General features: G+C 36.9%; 1 protein-coding gene and 1 long non-coding RNA gene across 6 annotated transcripts in view; one reads left to right on the top strand and one right to left on the bottom strand.

Annotated features, from left to right (window-relative positions):
- Window positions 1-19,253, bottom strand: part of LOC126915486 (uncharacterized) — a 149,132-nt gene extending 129,879 nt beyond the window's left edge. For both annotated transcript variants that reach the window (XR_007710203.1, XR_007710202.1), the window contains exon 1: window positions 18,716-19,253. This is a non-coding gene — a long non-coding RNA (uncharacterized LOC126915486). The remainder of the gene's footprint in view (window positions 1-18,715) is intronic.
- The window catches only part of LOC126915448 (uncharacterized), a 160,044-nt gene that overhangs the window by 67,410 nt on the left and 69,392 nt on the right, over window positions 1-23,242 (top strand). The gene's annotated exons all lie outside the window — the stretch shown is intronic.

Here is a 23,242-nt window from a genome sequence, read left to right as displayed (position 1 = left end):
CAGTTATCTTTTGTTGCGCGTTTCATCTTCCTGCTCTTTTCATTTCGTCGCTTTTTTGTTCTCCTTCTAATTGTTTCAGGAAGATTCAAAAGTATTCTTAAAGATTATTTTAAGAAAATATAAAGGTAGCATGATTTTGAAATTTCTAAGGATGTCGGTAGTATCGACAGAAAATGTTTATTTTTACAAATACTACACAGATACGATACAAATACTAAACGATCATATCATATGCAAAACTATCAAGTGGAAGCATTATTTGCTCTATAATAGTTCCTGTTATCTCCCATTTTACCCTATCCATAAAAAAGAAATATCGTAGTATATAATGTGTAGCGTATTCAACATCGAGTCAATAAGAAGAAACTATGCGAAAAAGTTGAAACCGCATTCTTCAACCAGCGGAACTACGCGTGAAACGTATTTTACATCAAAACTAGAACAAATTCCACATTACGTACATAGAAACAAGAATATAATTTCCTATTTAAATCTAACAAATATTAAAATAGCGCTTAAAATATTCGAGGCAAATTTTTATTTATAAAAATCTATCATATCAACTGCAAACATTTCTAGAAGAATCAAACGAGCTTCGGACAGGTGGTACATCAATCATATTTCAAATAATGAAATTAAAAAGATTAAAAAATATGGAGTAATCAATTTGGTTTCTAAAATGGTCATATTTTATTCACAATTAACAAATTGACTGTAATTAACGTCGGGCTAACGATACTCCAGCCACAAAAGGTAAAATGTAAAATTTCACTCAGGAACACAATTACACGTTCGATCCTAATCGAAAGGGAAAACCAACTTTCGGAAAAGTGATTTTCGTCCGTTGCGTAAATCCGTCCGTGCTGTCGCCGTGCAACCTGCGGTTAATTCTACTGTTTTTACTTTTCCTGTTGTTGGCGGCAGCCGATCAAAGTGCGCGTACGGTTACATAACGTTATTGTGCAAATATGGTGCGCTTTATTAAATTCATCGACGAATATGTCGAAACGACCGTGGATCCAGTGAAACGAAGCTTGTGTTTTCCAAGTGTGCGCAATCGATAAATTACCGTGCAGACTACGAGAGCCATTACCATGCGCACATTCGGAGGCGGTTCCATGATTTTCAACAACATAGAAATTACTTCATCCCTTGTTATTGATAATTGAATTCTCAATCGACCCATTGCGAGCCTATGATTTACGTTTGCAAAGAATACAATATTTTCCTAATACGTATTTGGCTAATTTTCTTATTTCTTATTATTTTTGATAATAGCAAAAAATGGATCGTTCGAGAACAAATTGGTATGGGTTACCGAGATATGGCGTCAGCCGATTGTATTATTTGAAATGAAAATTGAGATTACTGTGAGTCTAGAAAAAGGCCATTCACTTTCAATGTACATAAAATGTAATAATCTTTCAAAGATAATTTACAAATTCGAAACGTGAAAAGTAGCGTATTCGTATTCCGATGATGTTCATTCACGACGACGTTGAACATTTCCAAACATCCGTCGCGTAATATCACAACCAAATCATCCATTTCAACACGAATCAATGCATTTCCTGAAGGCGTGATCCATCTTATACCCGTTATCGCCCTTTAGCGTTCAATTATTCCAACTGCACGGTACTTTTATATTTCCTGTGTCGCTAGAGTCATTACAATAGTATGCAAACATGTTGCAAGGTAGCTCGTTAGATCTGGACGCAGCTGGACACCAATCTCTGCAACGGCAAGAAACCTTTCAACATTTTCCTCGATCATCTAATCACAATATTTCACTCGTTTTGCTCCCGTTCGCCGTCACTTGCCTTCAATCCTATCTCTCGATTCGCTGCTATCAAGACAGTCATGTCTAATCAAGCTAAGTAGGAAGCTCCATTCAGATCCCCATTCATAGACCCTCGACCGGACTCTGGATATTCGTCCCCGATAAGATCAGCTGCTCGCTCGGTTTCTGCGTTTCCAACGATCTATTAGGTCGTCCCACTCCTCCGGTAAGTTGTCTACGCTGGTTATTATCAGAACCAGCCAGGAAAGCAGCCGCGTCACGTGTTATTACAAAGTTATGCAAACACCGTGGCGCTTCATTAAGTCTCCTCTGCCTCGACTCTGAGACAGTTTCGAACAAATTCCATGTTCAGTCCGTTGATCTTTTTTTTCTTTGCTTGCTTCTCTCTCTTCGTAGGCCCAAAACTAGCTCTAGGTTGTATCTCTGGACCTCGTCATTTCCCTCAAGAATCCTAATTTTACAAACCACTAAACGATCTGTCCAGGTACAGACAACAATTTAAGAATAAATAACTAATTATTAAACATTACACGGTATGTTACAAAACAAGGTTTCTCTCATATTTACGTAACTTTATTTCATTTTTAACACCCCGACCACATTTTTCTCAGACCTCCGCAAAATCGATAATTCCAGATCACGAAAAGCTTTAACCCCGGCACAATTCTCCGTTACCCTTTTTCTTCGCCTCGTTTCTATGTCTTCGCTTCTCATGATTTTACTCTCATACTTCCACTTTCTCGTCTTCTTTGTCTCGCACAGAGACGTTTAAGCTCTGAATATGCTAAGTTCCACGAGTATGAGATGTAATTTACAAATTATAATGTCGCCGAACGTTCGCGACGTCGCTGTGCAACAGGCATAATGTGGACGGACACCTGTGCCGTGTACAATCGCCGGAGGCGCCAACGTCTCTGCTGGCAAGCCAGGAGAAAGGGAAGCGGCAAGAGAGAAAGGGAGAGGAGAAAAGGTACGGTGAGGGAGCGCACGGCTACACGAAGTACGTACCGTGACCGGGTATCTCGGTGCCAAGCCGTACACCCACACCAGGCCAGTCGTGGCAGTTCACTTTCCGTTTCGTTCTCCCTCTGACCGACCTTTTTCTCTCCTCCGACTCTGACACCAGCATGTTGTCCTCTTTCTTGGACACGATAGATCGCGGTGTCGCGGCCGTTCTGGATTCTGTGATGGATTGGAAGATGCGTTGGAACACGCGGCTGGTACGTTTCACTTGGAGATGTTAAACTGGTGGTGATATTTGAGTTTGTTTGACGCTAGAGACACTGATTCATTGTTTAAAATGTAGATCGTGATTAATACATGGACGATCGATGGAAGTGGTTGACTCGATGTTGGACGATGTAATTGTTGATGATAGCGTTCATTGTGCGGAAGTAAGATAAATGTGTAGAATGGTTGCATACATTTTGGTTTACAATAGATTGGGGTTGAACTGAGTTGAAGAAGATCTGTAAGAAGTTCAGAACTTGTTTTCGCGTTTGGTGTTGAAGTACTCGTTTGATACGTTTGAGATTGAGATTTGATGAATCTTTTTATAAATTGTTGGTCTTTATATAAATATTAGGAATCAGTTTGATCAGTCAAATGTTAGACATTTTATTTAAAAGACTCGATAAAATTCTTGTAAATGGTTTCAATAATTTTTCACCGTGTATTTTGAATCGTCAACTTGTACAAATACAAAATTCCAATTAATTAATTACTTTCTTAAGATTTCGGTTAAATCATCACGCTTCATACGAGACTAATAGGTTTGCTAATACATCCGAACATAATGTACATGATTTATACCGATAACATTCACTGCTATTTTGTATCTATACCGACATCATTCGCCATTATTCTCTATCTATATCATTAACATTCACTTCGTGTAACCTGACATTATACAACGAAACTTCACACGCTAATATTTCCAAAAAAAAAAAAAAAAAAATAGTAACATTTCATGAAAAATCGATAAGGAACGGTTCAAGCCGTTTCCTGATTACAACATCTGATTACATTTCACCGACACCAACTTTAAAGTTCGACGAAATTAGTCGTTTTACGGCGCCAGGCGAGGAAAAAGCGTTCACAGATCAGACAGGCTCGCGCACCACGCTCTGTGCTGCCACGAAGAAAATGAGTTATGCACAGTGCCAGGTTATCGGCATTCATGTCGCGCCGTAAATCGGTTCTGACGCCTTGTGGAATGAAATCAGTGGTTGTCAGAACGTAGCGTTGCCACGGATAGTTTTCGAGGCAGGATTTCGCAAACGCCGTGGTCCGTTCGTTTGGTCTGACAGGTGTCTCTTACTTAATAATCATCGGCGTGCCCTCCATGTATCCGCAATTATACCTACGCGCGTCCGATCGCTTCGAATTTACCGCCATAACGTGATATCCTCTTGCAAAACGCAGGCGAAAAAGTTTGTCACATAAATCTTGAGGAATCGTGCGATCAGTCGTATATTAAAGACGATTATAGAATGAATTTTTAACGGGGGTAAGTTATGATTTCAGAATATGTATCAAATTTAAGTGGTATCCAGTTTTACTGACGTGCTTTTATTTGATGAAATACTTTTGTTTCTGTTATTACATATAGTGGATAATTATGCAAATTCGTATTTTTATTGTCTATTAATATCTATTATCTTTGCCGCTGATCTATGTTTAATATAATATCTAGAAGAATCTAAGAAAAGAATGAAATTCAAATAATTAAAAATAATTACAGTGAATGTAAATTGCTACGCGTTTTAGTCTTGAAAAAGACATAAATAATTTATTTATTTGTTGAGACTACTCAAGAACAATTTACGATCGCGCTTGACACATCGGCGAACCTGCGATTTTTGCTCGTCCTGTCGACATTGTTTTAAATTTAAGGTATCAGTCTTGTGTGAATCATCCTGGTGAATGTACTATTGTGTAATGGTGTTACAATGTCAGCTTCCTACTCCGACATCAAATTAAAAGCCTTTATTTGTGAATAAACACCATTCTTTATCTTGGCCTACATATTTCCTGCGCTAAATTACAACATTTTTTCAGTCCCTCTCTTTTTTTATTAGCCCGCTTATTTAATGAGTTTTTAAATTCTGATTCGAGAAACGATAAGTTCAAGCTCCTTTCACTTTCCAACGATACCGATCTTATGCTATTTATTAAGTTAAAGCAAGGTACAAGTAGATATAGAAAATCTTTTTCGAACACGTTTAATTAGTTTACCTAGATTGTTAGACCATTACTATCTATATCAGTTATCAAGTAACTCTTTGTCTAGGTTCTTACAATTACCTACATACGTAGATCATCTATCGTTCTTTGTTGAAGAGCACCATTTCTCAACATTAAATCGAGGAAAATTTACCCACAGTATAAGTATGTAACATTCTTTCAACCCATTCATATTGGAGAACAAATTAAATGCTTCGTTTTCTCAGCGCCACTTCTCGCGTTATCTATTCTTTTGTGTCTAAAACTAGGCGGTAAAACGTAGACTGGACAAAGTGGAGCAATGTATATAATCAAAATATTATGCACCTGTGTTAGATTAAAATGTACATTGAACAAGCTGAAGCTATATGTGTATTATACATGCATACATATTCGTCCAAAATCGACATATGTAACAATACCATAACGAACTTAATATTCACAAAAATAATCTTGATTTTATCTGACACTATCACGCTCTATCCGTTCTAACGATGTCTTTTCTGACATACACTAATTTGATATGTTACTTGTCGTTGGGATCATTGGTAATTGACTAGACTTGCCAGTGGTATCACAAAAGTGTCTAGTGACTGACAATGATATTAATCGAACTATTTAAATTAAAAAGGTAATTTTATCCCCAAAACTTGTAATACCTTCAATAAGCAAATTATATAAATTGCCAAATGCGTTGTAATATAATTAGACGATACTACATATTCCTTTATAGTAAAGTATAATATAATTGCATATAATAATTGCACGTATATTCCACGATAACTTTAATAAAGAACAAAATCATCGCGAGTTTTCCTATCTGGAATTTTCTAACTACATTCCAATTAATTAAAAATAAACAAGTATTTTGAGTGGTGGTGAAATTGAACCAACAGTTCTATGATCTTCCAAGAAATTGCTCGCTCTATCCCACTTACGTGTGCACCTCCTTACCCACTTTACTGATCTGGATTTGCCGCGTACGCGAATATCAATCACAATGCGTTAATATCTGAGCGAACAATCGTGTTCGACATATGCTTGGCACGCACAATGCGTGCAGGCGCATTCCACGCAATCTAGCATGATTTAACGCTCGTCGAACAGAAAGTGGCACAATCATTGAGCGGCGTAATTGAAACGTTATTAAATGTTAACTGTCCCCACGAGTCAGGACAGCGTAGCCGTAAACGCGGCTACGCGCCTGTTATAAATAATCATTACAACGACGATTTACGAGCATCCCGATCATGCGCGATTTTTCACCACGGCACGCCTTTTAGTATCGCAACCTTCGTATTTGCACATAAACGCGGAGAACAATGAGATTCCATCTCTGTCTACCGTGTTGTTCCTCTCTCTGTCAAGGTATACAGTTGCCGTAGAAAGGTGGGCCGCCCTGATCTACCACGCCTAGACGGCAGTCGACCTTATCCCGGGTGAAAAAAACGCCATTTTAAATCGCATGAGCGCGGGTGTTACACTTCGCGGTCACGCTCGTTTCATCGTTAACCCTTTAACAACGGAGCGGTTTCATCTGTGTGCGCGAGAAGAATGGACTTCAGTGAAACGTAAGATATACATTGTCGTGCATACGGATAAAAGTGGCGGACAGAATAAAAGACCTTATATATTTATGTATTTTGTATATTTGACAGAACAAGTTAGAATTGATTAAAGTATCGAGAGAATGGATTAAGTAAACTTAAGTAAAGAATAGGTGAACTGAATTTACGACTAGGTTAGTGTGTAATAGCTTCGAATATAAAAAGTGTAGAAGGATGAGCGCAAAGAATTGTGCGCCGAATCCATTCCCAGGCGGAAGAGGTCGAAATAGAAATAAATTAATTAATATCTAACAGAAGAAAATGTACTTGTATACTCTAGATAGATTACTAAATTCTAAGTTTTCATGATGTATACGGATAATCATTCCGGTTATTGTGTATATAACGATTTTAATGAGAAGACAATAGTTGAATGGTTTCGAGAAGGACATAATTTGACGTAATTAGTTTTCTTGTAGGAGAATCCTTGTAGGACATGCAAATGTCAAAATCGTGCTTCTTAATGGAATCATATATTTGTTATTACTAATAGAATACTCGTAATATTGTAAAAGAAATATATTAACCTGTACTCTATAAATATATTAGCTGTATAGAAAAACCATTAATGTAACAGATATTTTAACTTCAATTATTCGGAATGGTATAACTGGAATCACGTTTATAGCCCATACTGAACGATTTTTCAGGACGCATATATGGGTTCGTAGCGCCGAAAGGGTTAAATTCATAACATTTTTAACCATTCGAAACCCGTTTGTCTTTCGTTACGCTCGAAGAGATCCTCTCAAGTGCTCGTAACCTATTCACACCGCGGCAAAAACGCTTCGTACCATCAAGCCAGAATAAATCATGAGATCGTACGAGATCGATGGCCGGTTGCCGGTATATCATAAAGCGACTGGCGCCGCGCGCGCGAGCGAACGCGACAGGATAATAACAAGTTGCTTACCGATTCCGGGGAATCACGCGATTATTTCATAGTCGGGCGATAACGCGCGCGTAACGTTGCACACAATAGCGCACACAACGCCATCCTGTCTACGTCGATGAGGCGTGCGTCACCTTCGCGGCTTATAAATCTGCCTCGAAGCGGCGCGATCCGCTCAACTTGCGCTAGAGTAGAAGGAACGAACGAAGCAACGGCTTAAAACATCGTTTTCCTCCGGTCGGATAAGGGACCGGCTTATGCACGGCTAGGCGTGGTGGATTCGAGCGATGTAACTCACCACGCCGTGACAACAAATCCCCTGAAACTCGCATTGTTCGTCGTCTAGGCTGCATGGAAATACAGAGTGTGATGGAATTGCTACTTGGAACTAGGAATATACGGGATACTGTGGGAGGACATTTTTTTTAATGCTTTGAATCAATTTGTTTGGACCAAAAAGGAACAAGATTGGTTCGTTTTCTGTCATTAGGGAATTGTAATTATTGAAATAATTACTTCTAGGAAAGCTCTACATCTTTTTCTTTTGTATACCCGTGACCTGGGCACCGTCGTTACGAAGAAAATAGAATTTAATGAAGCAAAAAATTGAAAAAGGGAGAGGTCCATATAATTGTGCTCTTGAATATGAATGTTGTTTTGGGTTACAAGGTCTAACAAAGGTCTGAACAAAAGAGATAAGTAGATTTTTATTGCTGTTTCTCGTAACTTTTAGTTAGAGTTACACACCAAGGTTGATTTTTTGATAATGTTCTTTGCTATAAATGTAACAGCGTGCTACCTATCGCATTCTATTGTAATGTAAAGCTGCTAGCATGAGGATCTGGATCTGCATACACTATATCTGTACTTACACCTATACTTGCTTCAATATATGTTTCTATTATAAATTCATCCACGCGTTCCTCTATCAGATAACCTCAACAGTAATGAATATATAGATCAATGTTACACATTTTTGGAAACCTTTTGTATTTTTTCAAATTGTTGCCCTACAAAATTTTGAATATATATTAGCAAACGTAAAACGATGATTTAAGGTTTTGTGATATCACGGTTGACATTCGAACACATTAGATTGTTGCAAAAACTTGTACGTGTATTGCATTATCGCAAGTAATCGGCACAATTATTGTATTATATAGAAATTTAAGGCATATAAATGAATTACATAAATTAACTAAATGATCTATCTAAAAGAGGGTAAATTTAATCAAATTGATGAAACAAAAAAATTAAAAAGTTCCCAAGATTTAATAAAATAAGCTACGATCAGCAAAATGAAGGCTCTCCTGTTGAATACTCTATGACAATCACAACTACGAAAGCAATAAAAATTGGGGCACCTGTTTCTCTATTTCACATTAAACGTTTTCAATAACGTGTCCAGCCTTAAATCTGGCAAAACAATAACCGCTAAACTGTCGCAAATTTTTCTAAAAATACTTGAGTCTCTCAATCATCCATGCAACTACCATTACTTCCACTTTCACTGATGAAAAAATACCGAGCACCCAGTTCCAAAACCACCTACACAGCTTGTACGAAGCCGACAACAGAAACACGTCCCAAAGGAACAGAAACGAAGCTCCACTGACTCACTAACACGTAACTGCATCGCAGACGCATTTATCTAGCCGAGCACATCCAGCTGGAAGATAGATCTGTCTCTTGCAATCCTTTCTTCCGTCCGGTCTCGAACCTCGTGTAGTTATTACAAACGAAACATGTACTTACGATACAGCCTTAGGACAAACACACGAGCACGAGATAAGCGTTCAAAATTTGAAGAAAATGATTCCTGTAAGCCGCTACACAGTTTGTTGCACTAGCCAGTCCTATATGTATTTGAAAAATAAAAATGTTACATTTTCAATTTATATTTTAACTAATCAATTTAAAATCGAAATATCGAAGCATTTCAAATATTGTTTCATTGTCAGAAATAAAAAGTTGCAATTGTTAATTGCAAATTATCCCAAAGTTTGGCTCTATGTAAGATCTCTGTCTTACAGTGACTAATACGTAGAAATTGATATTCTAAGAATATCAATGGTAATGTTTTCATATTCCCCTCAGATCTTTGATTCTTTAGCCGCGACACCGAAATCTGCTATTTACAATGTTCATTTCCATTGATCATGTACAACCATTACCAGTTATAAATATATTACTGCAAAATTCTAACAAATTTTACTTCGTTTAGTATTTTACGTCATAAATCGCATATAATACGAATGAATTAGCAAATTTATAACAAAAAAAAAAAAAAAAATGAAAGCAGCGAAAAGCATCTTATTTAAGTTAACATCGCCAAATGTCTAAATACTTATACTGTAAATTTCATCCGCGATTCTGTACAGAAAATATGAAAATCGCCGTGGCTGGCGGATTAAGAAATTTTCTAACAATAGAAAAATACGATTCGATGGAAAATGATCCAAAGGACGCAACAGAGTTAAAAATCGCAGTGCGCCATATATCACTATACATGTAGAGGGTTGTAGAGGAACAGTTAAAGATTTTCTGCAAGTACACGAAGGATGACAGTGTCTCGGCGCGGAATGTGTCGCGCTCCCGGTGCATAAATCTAAATGAGCCTGTGTATTAGTGATACCGAGATCCGTTGCCAGATGAACGTCGTAGATAGCGAGCGCGCCGAGAGATTCTGAAGGCATCTAGTGGTAGATCTGTGTTCCCAGTGCGGGGGATATCACGATCCACCTCGAAGAAAGTCCCCGATCGCAGATAAAACGGATATGTTTCGAAACAACCTCCCGAAGGACGGCGGTGCCGGACTGAAAGCGATAATTTGTTGAATAATATCCTGAGCGACGCGAAAGCGAAGAATTTCCTGAAACGAATCGAAAGCCTCTCCGTGTTTGTACGTGGTTGCTTTCAAAGCGACGAACAGGTTCATTGTTGCGCGGGCGAGATGAAATTCCGAATACGAATACGTCGAGGGATTTTAATGACTTTTCTGACGCGAGACACGTGGGCGCTATGTTTACAGCCGCTCTGCAAATAATTTGTATATACAGTAACTCATGAAAGTATTTGAATATTTACAGTAAAATATTTTTATGGATATGTTATGTGTGTTATACTTCTTAAAATTTCATCTCATTAATGAGGCATAACTGTTATAATCATAGTGATAGAATTTGCAACCAATCTGGAAATGTATCTATGTACATAAAGGTTAGACACGTACGTTTAGTAAATATGCAGAATACGGTATAAATAGTTACCTTGATTACAATTAATTATACAAATGAATCCACTTGAGCATTAAAGCTTTCAAAGCAGATTTTATACATTTTTGAATTTGTTTCAAATTTTACTAAGATCAGCATGATCGACTCTCAGTTTAGAACTAATGAAATTTCAAAATGTTTCAAAATGTATGAGACACACGATATCTATAAAAGAGAACTGTAAGAGAATTGCAAATTTATTGTTCTTTGAAGGAATAAGGTTTCATTTTCCTTCTAATTTAGTGAATTATAAATAAGATTATAAATTTGTATATAATTATACAGCAGATTATTCCACTTTTAAACTCTTTGTTCTGAAGTTTTAAATTTTACCAAAAAATAATTCCTAAATAACATGCCTCGAAAGACGATTATTACATTACATATAAACTAAATTCAACCTAGAGCAGATTGCGAATGCAGTTGATAGAAGTAATAGATAGGAATTTAATTTGATGAAGCGTAGATAAGAATTCAATTCAGCGTAGAATAACTATAAAGATTACCACGATATCATAAGAAACATAAAATAAACAAAACGTATAAAAAATCTAAATTGGACTCTCTCAGAAGTTTTATACTGTTCTTCTTATTTTTCAATTTTTCTGAAGCAATATTTAAAAATCAACATATTAGATATTCATATAATCTCAGGCTCCTAACGTTCGATATCTTGCATCTTCAAAGCTTACTCTTATACCTGTATACGTTATTAAATACATTAAAAGAACAAACTGTACACTGGTAGCCACCTCATAACTTGTAAAGGAGGTTCATGGACAGCAAATAGAAAATTCACTGTTAATCCATCAAAGCTTGAAAAGTTCGATCGCTGTCATTCTGTTTCAATACGTTTCCTCGATAGACTTGAAAAAGATAACGACTTGACTGATCGGTTGGAGTGGACGCAGTGTTAGGAAAAACGAAAACGACGATAATCACCGGGTAGAAAAAAAAGAAAGAAAATGAATATCCAGTGGTGGACGTATCGACACGTTCCGAGCAACGAGTCTCGAAGCTTAATAGTCGACGTGTAAATGCTTCTTCATGGATCAGGTTCGAATTACAGGGTGTATTTTAATTGAACGATCGTAATCAGATAATGGTGCAGAATTAATAATTCCGTGGAAAAAGATCAGACCCAATGAAGAAAAGACCAATCGACTACAACCAATTTCCTGAGGGATGCTATGCAGAAAAGTTGCTTCGATGAATCATACTCGCGTCGGTTGTTGCCGACCTTTTAAGTTTGTTACAGTTTGATTTGTCTGCGAAAAAGTTTTGATCGCTGATACAGATATATCATGGAAAAACGTTTAAGTAAAAATAATATGTAATTACACAGAAAATAATGTAAAATATAGTACATGTAGCGTAATATAAAATAATTCTGTCAAAATCGAGATTAGGTCAGACAAAATAAGAGATATAGATATTAGTCACGGTTGTGACTTCTGGTATTATTGAATGTTGCAAGATAATAAATCGTCGAATTTCTTTCTTGCCAACGGCTATTCTTTTCAACTACGCTTAAAAGGAACGAAGATTGATTGTGCTAGTAAATTTAACACCACTGTTATTTCAATTTAATATCGATCAGAGGCCAATACCTAATGAGAAATGATCGATAACATGAAAAAGCTTTTCTATCGTTAATTCCAATGATACAGGATACTGTTAGTATTGTTTATGTAACAACAGTAATTACTATTAAAACCCGTTAAAGAATATAGTCAGACTCACCCTTTCCAAATCAACACTCCTCTTTCCAATCATTCTCTGAGGTGGATTATTATACGTGTTTATTAAAGAAACAAATTATAAAATTGTAATAGTCAGCATATAATTAAAATCACTTTAAGTACTGGTACAGAGATAATGTATGCCGGACGTAATTGTCGCTCGGCTATTCGACTGTATGACTCGCTGTAATGATCGTCCTAGAGAGCACGTTCGTCTATTTGTATCCACCGGTGGTATTGTAAAAGGTTCAAATGTAATTCCGGTTGATGATTACAAATAGGGGCGATAATGTTTTGTCCGGAGTTCGTTTACCTTTGAACCTAATAAACCAAAACAACGTTGGCACTCCAAGGCACAACAATATAAGTCTCTCCCGATTCGAATCTTCCGTTGGCTCATGTGTCGCTACACTCTAAAAACAATCGCCCCAAAATCTTCGAATTTCCACTGAAAGTGAAAATTAAGAATTTGATAGATTCATAAGATTTCCAAAGATTCAAGCGCCTAAAAAAAGTCGCTATCGAACACGATAACCGGGTTAGGTTTAACATTTAACGCATCACGCAATGTACTATTTATAACCGTAATTGCGACATTATACATTAACCTGAGGATGCGAACTGTCTCGGAAATGATCGACGACGTTCCGGTCATTTACGTCCTTTTGTCAGAATCGTTTAAGGATGATCTCTGCACGCGTACTCTTTTCGTATGTTTCACGACAGATCATTAAGATCGATCGATGAACATTTCTGCGAATATTTCATGTCCACGGGGGAACGATGATACTGGCGACAGTTGCGTCGAACACCATACACGCGACGCGTTGTCGCGTCGTGACATATATACCGTGTGTACGTCAACTTGCCACGACGGATCGGGAGATACATGGAAGCCGCGTGGTACGAGACAAAAACGGAGGAAACCGATTGTGGACATGCATGTACGCGCAAGAATACCACCGATGCGACCAACGGGATGACAGTGCACGTCAGGGACACCTGAAGAGTCGAATGCAATGAAAAATTGTCTTGTCTGATTTTAATTTCATGTTCTGTTTCATGGTTTTTGTAACTTCGTGAGGTAGTTTCAAGTTGGTACAATGTTGGATACTTTGGACAAAAAAGTTGCTTATTGATGATGATTTTGTACAGAATTTGTAAGAAATTATAGATTACGTCTCACAAACTGTAAAGATCGTTCAAAATGTTTCAATTATTATATGTTGGGGTTACCATGATAAGAAATTTTAGAACTAAAGGATATATCACAATACGTGGGACCCACTTTAGGAGTGGACATGAGGCACGAAAACAATGAAAAAAGTTGATACGAATTGTGTCCTGTACTTATTTCAAAGTTGCATTCTTAGACGGTGCTCGAAATAGCATTTGTCTTGCAGTTATCGTGTCAAAGAATTCCGCAATCTTTTAAAAATCCAGATACATGTACAATACGTACATTGAAATCTTCTGTCTACTCTTGAAGTGAGTCCCACATAGTATGATACACCCTGTCTATACAGGTTCTATAACCAATATAAGAGAATATTTTATTATACAAAAATCATATTGGATTAAATCAAACTTTCAATTACAAACTTTAACTTTAACAGTTGCTCGTTCATCTTCTTAAGAGCTAAATCCTAGATGCTTATCTTCTTAAATCCGGAAATATATAACAAGATAACTTTCCCATACCTGTAACAATTCAACACACGTACATGTCTCATACATTTCGATCCGAATAATATCCATTAAATCAGACAATGAGATCTCGAACGACTTTCTTCCTCCGACCACCAACAGGCAAGAAGCACGTAGTTCCAGTTACGAATCAATCTCGGATCGTTGGTGCTCCGCGACCCAGATGCGAAAGCCACGAAAAAAAGAAGTGAATATAGGAGGGAAAAGAGAGAGAGAGCTCACGCAAACGAAGGGGAATTGTCTGGATAATGCGTACGTGCAGGTAGTCGAAGCATCAGGGAGAAACGGCTCTCACTTTCACGGAGTCGCCGTGACCGAGATAAAGATGGTGGCACCGCTTCACCATCACCATACACACGCTCTGGACTGACCACTAACGTTTCTGCACCCATATATGGCTACTGTATACAGTCACGTTCGTATTCTTCATGTGATGTACGTGTACTGATACTAATGTTGTATACCATGAGCGTAAATGCACATTAATATACTTCGTCGTTCAAAAGTTACAAATTATCCACCATAGGATCGTATCTTAATAAAAATTGACGATGATCGAGAAAAAAGTAAAAATCTTTTCGTCACCTGCGTGTGTATTGATACGAGTACTGGTAACTAAAAAATATGCTCATAGTTAATGATGACTACCTCCAATTAAAAATAATTTCTGTCACCAATATTAGTTACCAGTATTAAAAATATGCTTTCATTGGCGATAGTGATTATTCGTGACCGAAAACAATTTCTGTTATTGATAATAGTTAAGTGTAAACAGAATCAATTAATAGATCTGTAAACGGAATCAATTAAATTAAGCTATTCATTCTCATATAATTATCTCACTATAATTTTTTAAATTTGTGTCATAACTTTGTCAGTATATTTCTACTAACCTATCCTTAACTTTGAGCGACAGTGTAAGCATATTATATATATTCCTCGACTGGTATTAGCTATCTCGCCCGTCGACAGGTAGGAAAGGATCGATAGATCAGTCCTTTAATTTGCACCCGTACGCTGCTTTGGCTGCCCCGACTTCGCTAGATCCGATCTGTGCCGGCGCTGTGTCCTATTGGTACGCATGTCGCGTTGACCGAGTCGGTTGTCTTCGATGTTAATCAAGTCCATGTCACTTGTCAAGACCGATAGCCTGATTACATATTATGTATATCGTATTTTTTCTCGGCACTCGTCGGTCCAATTGAAAATCCTTTTTTGAAAACAACTGATTAATGGTACTGATAGGTGGATAATTGGAATTATTATCACTAGATATGTGCTAGTTCAATGGTAGCATTTTCATATCTTCCTATATCATGTACATATGAATCATATATTATACTAATATGTTATTATTTGAAATTTAAATAAATGCCGAAGAAATTATATCAATAATGGTATAAATGAAAGAAGTACGAAAGGAAATAGCCATAGATACCTACAATTGCAACACAATGCAAGAACCGATTTTTAGAGTCGGTTATTTTGCATTCAGCCATCGGTCACATTCCATCTAAACGGCGAACAGAAATCATGAAAGCTTTAAAACTTCCTTCCTACGACGGAAATGAAAAATCTTACATTGAAGTGCACGTGTGGATAGTGGAAGCAATTCAACACGGGAGCCCACGCAACTCTTCACGGGGAGACCACGCGTTCTGGGTTCCCTTTTTGGAATATACCGTGGACACGAAAACTCGTATTAAAGGAAAGAACGTGAGACAAAACAAAATGAAAGAAGGAATGTGATTGCTATAGAACGTGAAGTTTCACAATGCATAAAACGCGTTTAGAAAGAGCATATGGGTGTTTTACTGTTACTCAAAATGGCAAAAGTATGCGGCTACTTATGAACAGTAGTATACAGACATCGATAAAATAAATCAGAAAATCCACTCGATTATTCCATAACCTACTCCAGGTTCGATACCATTCTCTGTGAAATAAAGCGGAAGTTACGATCACATGATTTACGAGTCAGCTTGTCAATTTGCGATTCACCGCACATTTCGCGATATTTCGCTATTTACCTGTCTCTGTCTCTGACAAGTGGTAGTTTATAGCAACAGATAATATTTACATTCTACCGCGATTGTAATTTACCGGTGATTAATATATATCAATACAAGTGCTAATGCAACAACACACGGCTTACAACGTTAGGAGGACCAGATCCACTTGTAAGCTTCTTAATACAAGATTAAATTAATATACTGCAAGTTTGAACTCAGCTTAGACGAGTAGCACGCGATTAATTTAGCAACAGGTTGTTATTTCTACGCGTATCTTGCCTGCGTTTCTTTCGACGTTTCTATCTGGTTCGCCTCGATCGATATTACCGTAATATCGTCTCATCCCTTATCGATGAAAAACACGAACGTTCACCGGCTCTCGTCCAACACAGGCAACGTATAATAGTAGCAAAAATGGATGTGCACAATTTCAATTCACCAACGTTACCGATAGTTCGTGAAAAATCCTCGACACCGAGTGATTATTCATGCCTGTATGGTAGTTGCTCGAACTTACACCATATTTAGATGTAAATTAATGAAGGTGAATTACGAATGGAGCCTGCTCGTTTCACGCGATACAACGCCGCATGAATTTGTTTAAGTAATTAATTAGTCTGAATAAGACTTCTTATGTAATTTATCGCTCGCATAACCTATGCATCATCCGTTACGAAAAATTCCAATGAATTAATTCTAGTTAATTAAACGACATCGGTAAGAACTGTGCATCGCCATCGCTTTTCACCATCAGCTCTCTCGTTCACCTACATTCCGTGTTTTGCGCGTGCTACACCGTATAAAAGTCCGTTCCATTTTTACTACATAACAGCAAACATCGGCCAGGGATCACGAACCGAGAACGTTCGTTACCTGCATTATGCATGAATAGACACTATCTCTCGCTTGCTGCGAATAAGCGAATCGAAACCTTGAGCTTGACGCGGATTTATACGGTGCAAAAACCGTACGAATTATTAAGCATTATTTCCCGCGTAATTTATTGGCCTCGTAGGTTGGCCGCACACCCGTCGATAAAACGCCAGGAGAGGCCCATTGTGAGCCTCCAATCAACCGAGCGACGTTAGATTATTATTGAGCAACCGTACGCGCTTATCTTTCCGTCTCTAATTTTACCTTCACCCACACCGTGTATACGTGGCTGTGGTGTATATCTATTCATCTGGTTGCACCTGCACGCGGACCTCTCGAGTTCGAGATTTTCGTAACCGATGCCGAGGCACACAACATTCGCACCCCATGCGAATAGTCGTTAACGCCTGATACCGGCGATCGAACCATGCCAGCGATCACGAGCCAAAACACTTGACTCAGACGCCCGATCACACGGTACAAATTCGACGCAAACAAAACGGGACCATACTTTCAATATCGTACCTTCACCTACGGTGTAACGCCAGCACTGCTCACCGACGGCGTAAACGGTACACGGTACGCACATATGAACGTGTTTGTATCGATGCATACCGTTTACCATGCGCACTTAGGATAATACGCTTCTTAATGATCGATACATATATACGCATGAACCTAACAGTGAATATAAATGGAGAATTTATACAGTACTGTAGGAGATACAGCTATCTATGTGTACGTGTATGCTCATTTGCTATGCGCGAAAAGTGTTTCGTAGAAGTATCGTGTCGATTCAAATGAAAGATTTTATAGACTACATAAGAGGATTGGTCAATAAATAAATTATTCCGTCCGTCTAAGAAATGAATGGAAAAAATCCTTCTTATCGCTAACGTAAATTTATGTTCAGCTATTGTTTTTTAATATGTCAGGTTGTATAATAAGTTCACACGTATTTCTTTAAGGATATCAAAAGTCGTTGTTTTTGATAAGTATCTGTTTGATTAATTGATGGGTTAACATATCAAAAGTGTGAAATTGACTGATGCAATTATTATGTTATAATTGATATCATACCTTAGTATACATCAACAGCGGTGTTGCATCATATAATCACTATGCGTATAGTAATATTTGGATACCTCTTTTGCAACAAAAGCTAAAGAGAAGTTACCTACAAACTTATTGACTAACATATATGATATGTTATATTTGGATAGTGAACGAAAGATTAAAATAAATTGTAATATATCAGTCATAGTATAATATCTATTATTGCACTCGCCGTATCAAACGACAAAAAAAGGATTCAGATAACGCGTTAAAAAGCATGAAAATATAGTCACGAGACCGACATACCATTTAAATGTTGCGGCCCTAAAAACACAAGATAAACACGTTGGAGATTAACGCGAGTATGCCTCGTAAATCCGCACCTTCGAGTTACACGTAATATAATCATACTTCTACCACGAGTTACCGTATCATCATCTTCCATAGCGCTCTACGAAGGAGCGAGGAACGAAACGCGTAACGAACTCACGGACACGAATTAATCGTCGTACTGTATATACTTACAAAAGGCAAAAGGCGTGTACTGCGATGTGTGCGCGCGTACCACTGCGTCACGGTGAAAACGAAACCGATATCTCTGCAGGATCTGCGCCGAGGCCAAAGGTCACCTACGGAGGGAATTGCTTTATTTAATAAGCCGCGGAGGAAGGACGTTAATAAAGCGGCCAGAGATAAATAATATGGAAAGGCGAACCGTTCACGTGTCGTTCGTACCCCGAAGCTCTCTTTTCCTCTCTCTTTGCACCGTATAGACCCGTACACCACATCTACGAGGCATCGGTTAAGTTAAGCAATCGTTGAGTTCTCGGCATTTGAACACGAGCGCGAAAGAAAACGAAATGGGACACTTTTTTTAAAATTCCGCCTTGCAAATAATTACATGCTGCTCGATTCGAACTGTCGATAATCATCGACATTGATGATTATTCTCGACGTTTTATAAGGTTACGTTTATACCACACTTGACAGATAATGGACATCGTGTTCGACGCGATGTAAACGAGAAGTCTGTGATACGGTAGTCCGAGATCGCTTTCGTAATTTCAGCGACACGCGTTCCCAACTGACACGTAGATTAAATGCGTGAGATATAAAGGTTATAGAAACTTTACGAGCTACAAACATTAAACCAGAATGCAACGAACTCTATTATATATATAGACTAACTATATTTTATAAGGTAGTTCTGAATTTATTGAGATCAAGCAACTAATCAACCAATTTTTTAAATATGAAAAAATATATGCGCGTGTACGTACATTACAGTACGTACTTTATTCGACAAATGATACCTTAGCTCGATAGTTAGTAACCAGTCAGTTGCCACAATTGAATTATGATTTTCAGGGACGAGTTTATGTTATTATAGAAAATATTTTAACTGATTTGCCAAACCTAACAATAGCTTAATATTGTATAGTCAACTCTATAGAATTTGGTTATATATCTTTATTTACCTTTCATAATCACGGCTGTAGACGACCGTATACAGAATATATACTCATACATAACCCCATTTATAAAAAAGGGAAGATAAATGCAAAACACATAAAATCAGAACGATGACCGACAAAGGAGGAAAATGAAGCTTTCCATGGAGAAATTCGAGTAGGTGTATCCTTTTTCTACGCGTGCACATACAAGTGTAACTATGTGACCACTTGCCCACGACTTCATCACATTAAGAAAAATTCCTTCGTTCCCCCTTCCAATTCCTTTCATTCCTGCGTTCCATTCGCACAGAATCGCGGGAATCGTGTTGTCGAACGGGCGTCCTACCTATAAACATATCTTTTACGTATTTATGCTTGTTTCGTAAAGAATTCTCTCTGATTCGCGAGCGTTCAAGGAAATACGAGAATAAGGGAATATCGGGTGATAACCGTTAACCTAGTGAACTCATTGATATACAAGTATAGCTGGAAGGTGTGCTACATATGTACGTAGAAATCTCAAACAAGAAACAATAAGAAGATGGCTGGCGTCGAGTTTGGACCGATAGTTGATGCTCGATGGAATTCGCGATTTACACGGAGGCGGGCATATAGGGTGCAAAAGAGAGGTATAGAAAGTGTGTATAAAAAAGAGAGAGAGAGAGAGAGAGAGAGTGGTGCGTGCACAGGATGCACATCTGCGAGAATACGATGCACCGAGACTATCGACGTAACGACCGATCCGCCTACTGCCAGAGAATTTGTCGTTCTTAGTCCGCCAGCGCATGCGTGATTGCTGTACGCGATTGTCCTCGTGTGTGAAGTTAGGTGCATGATCTCCGATGGAATTTTCTGCCGACATACTGGATGAGTATTCTACGAGAGATTGGCATCCCAGTAATCGCTTGTATTATTATTGTATTTAAATGGAGAATTTTGTTTGTATATATCTTATCTTATTGATGACAGACAAAAAATAACAGTGTAAGTAGATGATACGAACTTGTCACAATTTAACCATATATATCGTATATGAATGATTATGTTTGAATCTAAATGGGTTAAAAATATTGAATTATCGTCCACTACATATCATTATTTATGAACATGAAAATTGGGAAGAGTAGAGACAAATCAAATTATGTAGTGATTCAAATTGATTTAAAAAATGTTTTTACTTATGTAGAAAACATTAGAATATATTTTAAATATATATTTAATTGTATATTTATATATTTAAAAATATATTTAAAAATAATTAAAGTAGTTTTCTGAGAAAAAGACCTAGATCCATGTTAAATATATACAGTATTTATTTAAATAGTTAGAATATTGAAATTTGTATTTGTATAATCATTGAATATTATTGAAATTTAATTTGAATATTATTGAAAAATTTGTATTTATTTTGTAATAAATACAAAAGCGACAAACCTCTTTAAGAGCTATTATAATTATCAATTCAGACGTACCTAATCATAACAAACTAAAACTAAAACTTTTAATGCAATATATTCCATCCATCATTTTATCTTATGGATCCTTTTTCCAAAAAATTGCGTAATTACTTTTAATTTCACAGAATATATCGTAATTTTCCTTGCATAAATTTATTATATAAACAAAGTTTTCCTTAAATTAATTTGAATTCTTAGTTTCATTTTCGGCAAACGAATTCAACATAGAAGTATAATATGTATAATAGAAAGTGAACTCTATTGAAACTGGTTACACATAAAACAGAATTTATCGCGCAATAATATTTAATCGAATTACTGAATATGCAAGCACATATTGCACATAGCAGACTCCGTAGCGTAGCAATTAGAAGACAGGTTCTGCATGACTGTTGCCTTTACCAAAGAATGCCGTTCCCGGTTTATAAATTGAGCTTATATTCGTTCCTTTCGGTTTCGTACGAGACCACCTTTATCTCACATCGAGCGCTGTATGGACCGAACGACCTACCACGACCTCGCCCAACTCAGGCTATTGCGTCCTAAGAGTTGAGCGCTCGTCTCGGTTATACACCCACGTGATATGTTCCCTGCAAGGTTGTCTTGTTTGGAATGAAAAGAACGTTACACCTTCGTTCGAGCATTCTCCATTATTTGCGAATTTTCTGCTAAACTGGTTCACCTTTCAAAATCGTAGTCATTTATATAATATGAAAATTATATTTATTCCAGTAGTCAATTTTCATAAGATTAACGTTAGAGAATTGCATTTTATAATCGAAAGCATACGTATATTTACGTTTATATATTTCTGTTGAAAAGATTATAAATGCTGGAACTACAATGCTAATATTGGTAGTAAATCTGTGATAATATGGATATTTAGTAATTCAATTTTTCTAATAAACTGCAATAGCTTCAATCTAAATTAAACCCAACGAAATCCATCATTTGTTACACGATACAGTTATAAATTACTTTCGCCTTAAATTTATAATTTTTAACTGATCTATTACGGAAGCAATTAGAGCGTTCTCTATTGCGAATTTAATTCTTGAGTAACATGCAACATGAAAACACATTCCATCGATTTCTCCGCACAATTTCAAACGAACGAAAAAGCAAAGCTTTCTTTCGTTATAGTTGCAATATCAAAGTCACCTTCGTGTCGCTTCCAGGCGAATATTTATCATGACACGATACCGACTTTCTATTATTATCTACGGCTGTCTTACGTGTCGGGATTTAAAACAGAATAATAACTGGTGCGCCATTGTTTATCGCATATGTGCGAGTTACATGTACTGTTGCTTGTGGAGATACATAATGTAATAGTTCCAATTATGCTGGTCTTGAGGCATAAAAATGAAATTGAAATGAATGCTTTTGTTAAAAAAATTATGAGTTCTTTTAAACCCTACTATCTTGAGATTGGAATTTATGAATACAGTACTTTTAAAGATATTGATAAAAACTACCGATATCCTTTTTTTAAAAGGCATACATAGTTCATAAAATTGTATACAAATCATGGATAATACTGAATATAAGTTGTCAAAAAATTAATTATAGCTCTTCACGTGTTTTTCACTATTAATGAATCATTAGTTCAGTATTTTGTGGGTATTCTTTATTCATTATATTTCCTCATACATACAGCAAATTGCAGCAAGCACATATTTGCGGTAATAATTCGAAACACTGACACGTGTTAGAAAGTTATTATGACAAATCATCCGGAGGTCGTGTCACGGGACGGAAAATGGAAAAGTAAAAGCGAGGGAACAGAGTAGAAAAGCGAAAGCTTCCCGGAGTCTTAAATTAAAACCTGTTGCTTGCACCGTCGTGCTCACGGAAAGGTCAGGAAAGAAATCGGTGAAGAAGCCACAAAAGAAAGAGATAGATCGTTGCATCTACGTGTAGTAACTCATCAGAATCACTGGTTCGAATAAGAACTTGTCAGCGAAAGGATGAAATAGAGATTCAGGGAAAGTTTCGCACTTACGCCTTATTAATTTAATAAATCTTTAATTAGGGAAATTAATAGTAATTTTATAAGTAATTTAAGTTATAATACTCTGCGCTATTTTATTTTATATATTTATTATTTACGTAAAAATATCTTTAAGAAAAAAAAATAT

Source organism: Bombus affinis, chromosome 4 (genome assembly GCF_024516045.1).
Source record: "Bombus affinis isolate iyBomAffi1 chromosome 4, iyBomAffi1.2, whole genome shotgun sequence".
NCBI lineage: Eukaryota > Metazoa > Arthropoda > Insecta > Hymenoptera > Apidae > Bombus > Bombus affinis.
Note: the sequence above shows the minus strand (reverse complement) of the source record. Positions and strands in the feature narration are given on the sequence as shown.